Source organism: Onychomys torridus, chromosome 2 (assembly GCF_903995425.1).
Source record: "Onychomys torridus chromosome 2, mOncTor1.1, whole genome shotgun sequence".
Lineage (NCBI taxonomy): Eukaryota > Metazoa > Chordata > Mammalia > Rodentia > Cricetidae > Onychomys > Onychomys torridus.
Window position 1 is genome coordinate 108,775,276 of NC_050444.1, and position 8,394 is coordinate 108,783,669.

At 38.4% G+C, this 8,394-nt stretch overlaps 1 pseudogene; it reads left to right on the top strand.

Annotated features, from left to right (window-relative positions):
* Positions 1-1,599: 1,599 nt before the first annotated feature.
* Positions 1,600-4,283, top strand: LOC118577924 (annotated as a pseudogene).
* Positions 4,284-8,394: the final 4,111 nt, after the last annotated feature.

The window sequence follows — 8,394 nt, forward strand, 5'->3', positions numbered from 1 at the left end:
GAAAGTCTTAGATAATCAAATGCTGTGTCCAAAGAATGGCACAATACAGTTCTTTGATTTTCACCTCAGGTCACTGTTAGGTCCATTATGAATCCATTTGGATGCAGTTCAAAAAGTGTCTTCTGTCTGGGGCTTTCTCTTGTCTCCCTCCTCTAATGTCCCCTTGTCTTTATTTTCAGATATTCTTCCAGGGCTATATTTCTCTTTCCTCTTGGCTTTGGCCCTTAGCTTCCATTTAGTCCCCTCCCCCAAAAAATCTAATATACATCAGTGTGTGTGTGTGTGTGTGTGTGTGTGTGTGTGTGTGTGTATGTGTGTGACATTTCATTTTCAGACATGCTTCGTGGATAAGTGTCTATAAGGTGTACAATCACTTCAAATACTAAAATGATCCTGATAGGATGTAATGATTTTATTCTATCTCACTTCAATTTTGCTAATGTGGCACAGATCTTTAGTGGTGAGTTACTTGCTTTTCTCCCAAACTAAGTGAAACAAAAAAAAAATTCTATCATCCCACAATAACTAAAATTGGACCAGAAAGGAAACTTACTGATAGATTTATGGTATGTTTACTAGAATAGTAAATTGAACTTAATTTTAATTTCTCTGTAATTTCTAAAGCATGTTTGTGGAGTACATCACATTTATATGATAGAAAAATATGCAATGAGAAAAAAATTTAAATCCAAAAGTGAGAAGAATTCTTACTGAGAAATAAGTTGAATTCCACATTGCTGAAATGAGGTCTTCAAGATGAAGCAACTTGTGATTGGCAGAACCAAGCCATCATCAACATCTTGCAGGGAGAGGGCCTGGAGAGATGACTTTTTCATTAAAGGCACCTGCTGCTCCTAAAGACGAACCTGGTTTGGGTCCCAGCACCTGCATGCAGCTTAGAACCATCTACAATTCCACTTCCAGGGTATCTGATGGCATGTTCTAGTAACTATGGACACAAGACATGTATTGCTATAAGACATTCACTCAGGCAAATGTACATACACATAAAGAACATTTCACAGGGAAACACTTGGGGAAGGCAGGTAAGCACAGATACATTGCTGCTCCTTAAACAGCTCTGCCATTTCTAGTTCACTCCATGGGACTAGTCTTTCACTCCTGTCACCTCAGTGTCCTTTCTAAATGGTGAGAGGAGGTTCGTGTCTGAGGGTAATGGTGCTCAGATACCACATGGAAAGTATGTGGACCAGATGCTGTCAAATAATGTTACCAGTGAATGACATTCCCCTTTCTTCTCAATTATTCTAATTCCTGCTGCAGAGAGAGCCTTGTCACATTATCTCTTGGGTTATAGTACTATGCTTTCTTATGGTTACATATTTGCCTAGTGTTAGGGTCTGAATTATTTTCCCAAAATGATATGTTAAAACCATCCTAGACCCCTGAATCTTGGACTGTGATATTGGAAATAGAACCCTTAAATAGACGATAAAATTAAATCCTGGCCATTGATATGTTTCCAGGCCAGTCTGGCTGCTGTCTGTATAAGAGGAGGAAGAGAATCCAGGGTGAGTTTGTGTTATGTGAGCCCACGAGAGTCTGTTAAAGGATCTCAAGAATTTATTAAGGTATAAAATGAGGATAATACACTCATTAATACAGAATAAGGAAGACATTGTTGCTGATCCTGCTAGTGCAGCTGCAGTTCTCCTCAAGGCAGATGGAGGCCAACTGCAAGCCATTCTCAGCCTATGGACCGGTCCCAACCACCCAAAGGGTCAAGTACTCAGACATAGCCACGCGCTAGGGTTTGTGATCCAAAGCCATCAGCTGAATGGAACGATTTCCCACAAGTTTGTCCAGAGAAGTGGCTCTGTGAGGACACAGTGAGCAGGCCCCTATACTGAAGAAACTTTGGTAGATATTTCTGAGCCTTAATGCTGTAGCTGTTACAATGGGGCCAAAGGGAAGAATGGCAATTACTGAAGAGAGTTAGTTCCAAAGTAACAAAAGATGGGGTCACTGTTGCAAAGTCAATTGATTTAAAGGATAAACATAAAAACATCAGAGCTAAATTCATTCAAAATGTTGCCAATAATACAAACAAAGACGCTGGAGAAGGCACTGTCACTGCTACTCTTCAAGGAGGGCTTGGAGATACTCAGTAAAGGGGCTAATGCAGTGGAAATCCGGAGAGGTGTGATGTTGGCTGTTGATGCAGTGATTACCGAACTTAAAACAAAACAAATCAAAAACAGTCTAAACCTGTCACAGTCCCTGGAAGAAATTGCTCAGGTTGCTATGATTTCTGCAAACAGAGATAGACACTGAAACATCTTGTGATGCAATGAAAAAGGTTAAAAGAAAGGACATCATCACAGTGAAGGGTGGGAAAATGCTGAATTAGAAATTATTGATGAATTAGAGATTATTCAAAGCATGAAGTTTGGTAGAGGATATATTTCCCCATATTTTATTAACACTTCAACAGGTCAAAAATGTGAATTTCAAGATACCTATGTTCTGTTGAATGAAAAAAAAAAGGTCTAGTGTCCCAGTTCATTGAACCTGCTCTTGAAATTGCTAACACTCATCAGAAGCCCTTATTCATAATTTTCCAAGGTGTTGATGGAGGAACTCTAAGCACACTAGTTTTGAACAAGCTAAATGTTGGTCTTCAGTCAAAGCTCCAGGGTTTGGGGACAATAGGAAGAATCCGCCTAAAGATAGGGCTATCACTACTGGTGCAGTGTTTGGAAAAAAGGGGCTGAATCTTCGTTTTGAAGATGTCCAAGCTCATGACTCAGGAAAAGTTGCAGAGACCACTTTTACTAAAATGACATGCTTTTGATAGGAAAATGTGACAAAGCTTAAATTGAAAAATATATTCAATTGTAGGAGCCAAAGGGGTTGAGAATACCAGGAGAGCACAGCTCACAGAATCAACTAAGCAGGGTTTATATGGGCTCACCAAGACTAAAGTGGCAATCACAGAGCCTGTGTGGGTCTGTGCTACGTCCTCTGCATATGTGTTATGATTGTTCAGCTTGGTGTTTTTATGGGAATCATAACAGAGGGAGTGAGGATGTCTCTGACTTTTAATTGCTCTTGGGACCTCTTTCCTCCTACTGCTTTGCCTCACTCAGCCTTGCTGTGGGAGTCGTTCTATGTGCTGTGAAGCTGTGTTGCTCTGACTGGTTGATAAATAAAATGCTGCTGGCCGGTATCCAGGCAGGAAGTGTAGGTGGGATAAGCAGACAAAAAGAATTCTGGGAAGAGGAAGGCTGAGTCACAAGTCACCAGCCAGACACAGAGGAAGCAAGATGACAAGGCAGATCTGAGAAAAGGTACCAAGCCACGAGGCTAAATATAGATAAGAATTATGGGTTAAATTAAGTGTAAGAGCTAGCTAGTAATAAGCCTGAGCTAATGGCCAAGCAGTTATAATTAATATAAGCCTTCATGTGCTTACTTGGGGAATGTAAGTGGGAGAGAATTGTCCCAAATGTGGGCCAGCCAGGACACAGAAAAACTTCCAACTACACAACCTTGATGTGAGGGTTTGTGCCTAGTCTTACTGTCTTGTTATGCCATGGTATGCTAATATCTCTGAGAGGTCTGCTCTTTTTTTGAAGGGAAACTGAAGAGAAATGAATCTGCGGAGAGGGGATTGGGAGGAGTAGAGGAAGGGAAACTGTGGTCTGGATATATTGAAGACAAAAAAAAAAAAAAAGAAAAAAAAAACCCTAAGAAAATAAAATAAAAAATTAAAGAAGAAAAATGTATTCAAGAAATCCTGAGCAGTTAGACACCACAACTCATGAATATGGAAATAGAGGGCTAAATGAGTGATTGGCTAAACTTTCAGATGTAGCTGTGCTGAGGGATGGAGGGGCAAGTGATGTTAAAGTGAATGAGAAGAAAGCCAGAGTTATGTATGCTCTTAATGCTACAAGAGCAGCTGTTGAAGAAGGCATTGTTCTTGGAGAGGGATGTCAGTCCATTCTTGCCTTGGCTTCATTAAAACCAGCTAATGAAGACCAGAAAGTAGGTATAGAAATTATTAACAGAGCATTCAAAATTCCTGCAGGGACTATTCCTAAAAATGCAGGTGTTTGAAGGATCTTTGATAGCTGTGTAAATTCTGCAGTTCCTTGGAAATTAGTTATGATTCTATGCTCAGAGACTTTGTGAACATGGTGGAAAAAAGAATTATTGATCCAATGAAAGCTTTAAGAACTGCTTTACTGGATGCTGCTGGGGTGGCCTTCTTGTTAACTACAACAGATCTAGTGACAGAAATTCCTACAGAAGAGTAGAACCCCAAAAGGGAAGTAATAGAAGGAAGTATGAAGATGGCATGTTCTAACTCCTAGAATAGTAATTTCAATGAACTCTGGTGGGATAAATGAGGAGTCAGAGAAGTCATCTAAAGAAAATGAAGAAAAAGTTGGCTGGCTAATCAGTTATAACCATCAGTTGCTGATTTCCATTGACAATATATAATGGTTTATTGTTATCATTGTCCATGACTATAAATAATATATTTTTTACTTTTGAATAAAGATATTTGTACATTCCTGATACTGGGTGCAAGAGCTGTATGCTTTAGTTATACTGTTCTGCTACAGTCAGGATCATAGTGCTTGCATCTCAAGATGAGATGTTCAGAAGCAACCTTTCTGTGGAAAGAGTAATTGTGTACAAAGCAGAGAGGTATCCAGTTATGTGGCAACTTATATGTAATAAAGTTTTGTTTAAATTAAAAAATAAAAATAAGATAGCTTGATTAAATGAGTACAATTCTAAATAAAATCTTCATTTTTCACCAGGGGCTAATCCACTTGAGGGAAAGCACTGTAGTGTTCTCCTCTGCTGTGGTAGCAGGTGAACATGGGCTTTTGGGTGAATTTTGGAGTTCACCATGGCTAAGAATTGTATCTAACATTTGCTTTTCTTCTCTCACAGAAGCCCAGCTGTTCAGGCTACAGACAAGAATACAGTGATAATGAGCATTATCAATGATATTTTTTCTTTCTGCAAATAGTGTCTAGAGTTGTCTCTTTTATGAAGTCATAGAAGTAAACACAATTAAGAGCTCAAAGATTATTTCTTATTGCTTGTCCAGACATACGAAGAGAAAATTAAATCTTCAAATGTAATTTTGAAATTAGGATTAATGATGATGAATATCTTATTCTCTCATACACTGATGACCTCATGTTGTTTGAGACAAAGTGTGGGGGCTTCTAGCTATCTTTGCCATTAACGAATATGATTGAGTTATTTTAAATGAAGTCAGGATACAAGACCCACTTGTCTGTGTTGAAAGTTTGCCTTGTATTTTTCAGAGGATCAAAAGCAGGCATTTGTGAAAGAAAAAGTCAAGTGATTTTTTTTTCTCCTGACTTAAAAATTGCATTAGATTCTCATTTCTGGATTATGGAAATATGAGAGAAAATGAGTTATCCTAATTAATTTATGGCAGGGACATCAAGATATGCAAACATTTCAGAAGGTTTTCAATATTTTCCAAGTCTAAAAGCTTAAAGGCAAATTTACTGATGAAGGAGAAATGTGCTGAGCAGTTAAGGATACATTTATTACTGTGAAAAATGTAGCAAAGGTACTTCAGGCATTAGCATAGCTACTTCTTTGTGAGCAGGCATGGTCTTCTTCTGTCCCCTCAGCAATGTGTGCACACACATCGGCAAACAGGCAAGGGATGCTTTCTACCATCTCATTATCAGAACTTCTTCAATAGTTTTTGAGTGTTAATTAAAACCCATGAGATTTATTTACACAGTTGTAAGTAAAAGGTATTAAATAATCTCCCAACATACCATCCAATGCCAAGTCTATAATTCTTTTGTGTCTGTCAATCAAAATAAAAAAATGGAGGTAAATATGAGGTCATTCAGGGAGGCTGTTGTTCATGCTGGGCCTGCAGGACTCTTACAGCTAGTCTCTGCATAAAGCGCAGTGATTGTCTCATGAGTCCAAGCTCCAGGTCTGAGCTCCAAGATGGCAGCAGTCTCCAGGATTAAGAGACATGCAATAAAACTGCTGAATTAAGGAACTGATGGACATTTCTAGTGCTGCCCTTGATTTATAGACTCCATGTGGTATAACCTGCCCCATATTTGTTGAGATCACTGATTAGAGAGTTGGAGAAATACCATCACATCTCCCTGCTGGACCAGAAACAATGAACTGGAACAGTTGCAACAACTTTAAGTAGATGTGTTGCTTTCCTCCCAAGCACAAAAGCAACATACTTTGTGTCATTCCCTTCCCCCTTCCTTCCTTCTGGGTTGTTTCTTCTCTCTTTTCATCAAAATCCACTGCCTATAGGGAAAGTATGTACTCAAACTGTAAACATCACAAGGGTGAGCCACCATGCTTTTTGATGTACCTCAGACCTTACTTAGCAATAATGTCACTGGAAATTATTTGTTTAATGAGGGAATAAATGAATGATTGAGCTTGTAGATACTGAGATTTATAACCACAGCTATAATGGTTTCTGGACCAGTCTCATTAGTCAAGGTAAAAGAGCTCAAGAAGAAGGAAGTGATGTGTATGTTTATGCATATTTATAACTCATCAAGAGTGACAGAGTTATTTTTACTTTATCCCAAAATAAAAGCTTTGCATATCTCATAATTTTCTTGATCATGTTCAAGGTAGGATGGTTAAGAGAAAGCAAAAATGAAAACTGTTTAAATTTCTAGGTGTTCCTTTAAAATTTTTTGGTTAGTTTGAACAGAAAAGACTATTTTAAATATTACTAGTATAAAGACTAGGAATTGGAGAGAGAAGAATTATCATGGAGTGTGGTTTGCTTTGGATATGGCTGTTCCAGCTAGTGGCTTACCTTTGTTCTTCCCCTCATCCCCCAGGCAATAATCCTGGCAATAACACATTTACTTGAGTTTGGTATACCCTTTCTATAACTTTGAAATCGGATGCAACTGAAAAGCTATTTAATAAGCATCATTAGAATGGGAACCAGCCTCGAATTCTGCCTCCACAGAAACAGAGAGAAAATCCACTACCCAATGAGGCTCCTTCTCTAACCCCCCCACCCCGCCCTTGTGAAAATAGCAGTTGCAGAATTTCATTATAAGTCTGTATGCTTCACTTCTCACATTCCTGTGGTCTGAGAAATCAAAGGCCATTCTGTCAGATGTCACTCTTGGGTTTCCTATCCTTATTTGTTCCTTCAACTGCCACCTCTATGCAGCAGTCTCCCAAGTCTGTATTCAGTTCAACTTTCTCCGCCTTTGCCAGCATCTTGTATACTAACTAAACAATATTTAGTTTAAAAACTTGTTTACTTTGATCCTTGGCATTGTATATTTTCATAGTAAAAAGTCATATAACATATATAATCCTGCTTGTCTCAAAAAGAATGCTTAACTATTTAGTGGATTTTCACATCTTTTTTTCATAGCAAATGTTGCAGTGGACTTTTTCCCCTGATAGTAATATAGAATGCTAGAACAATTTTCTGGCTGCCTTTTTTATTTTCTAAATAAAATGCAAAGTAGGAATGACATGTACATTGCTTTCATGTTGAGCCCGAAGAGTGAGTTTTAAGAGATTTCTTTCCCTTTAAATTAGACTCTGAAGAGAACTGGTACTAACATGAGGAAATGTGCATCTTCAAGGTTCTAATCACAGGGTTCCCACTGTCAAAGACACAGAAGGTACATTGATAGAGATATTATCAAATACAAGGGCTAGCTTTTTAGTAAAACTCTTCTAGAATACATTTAAAGGTTTTATCTAAAGGGCATGTTTTTGATCAAGGATGTAAAGACACTATTTATACATCCCAGAAATTCTTACATTTTCATGAATGTCCCAGAAATTCAAAACTTTTATGACTTACAACTTAGTTCTAGTTCTATATCAGAGTTTACTGGTATTCTTTTTGATTTAACCAAATCTCAGGTTTGAAATGAAATTGAAGTATATACGATGTATTTCATACCCACTCATCAATCTGTTATAAAATATTTGAAAGATATATGATCCATGGTGTAAGAGATTTATTTGCACAGGAGATAGTTCTCTGGACAGCCTTTCTCATTCACAAGGTGCTTGTCTACTATACGACTATCAATCCCCATTTCCCTGGTAGTAACCATGGCAAAGAGGGAGCATGGATTCATGGATTTATCTTTCAGCCTGACTGATCATAGAAGTGCACTTTTTCTCCCATATCTACAGGAAGGAAATCATCACCCACCTTTTCACACCCTAGGAATTTCAAACCTTGGGCTTACTGTTGCCTAACTACCTGGATTCTACTTCACTGTAGTTTCTCTCTCTCTCTCTCTCCCTCTCCCTCTCCCTCTCCCTCTCCCTCCCTCTCCCTCTCCCTCTCTCTCTCTCTCTCTCTCTCTCTCTCTCTCTCTCTCT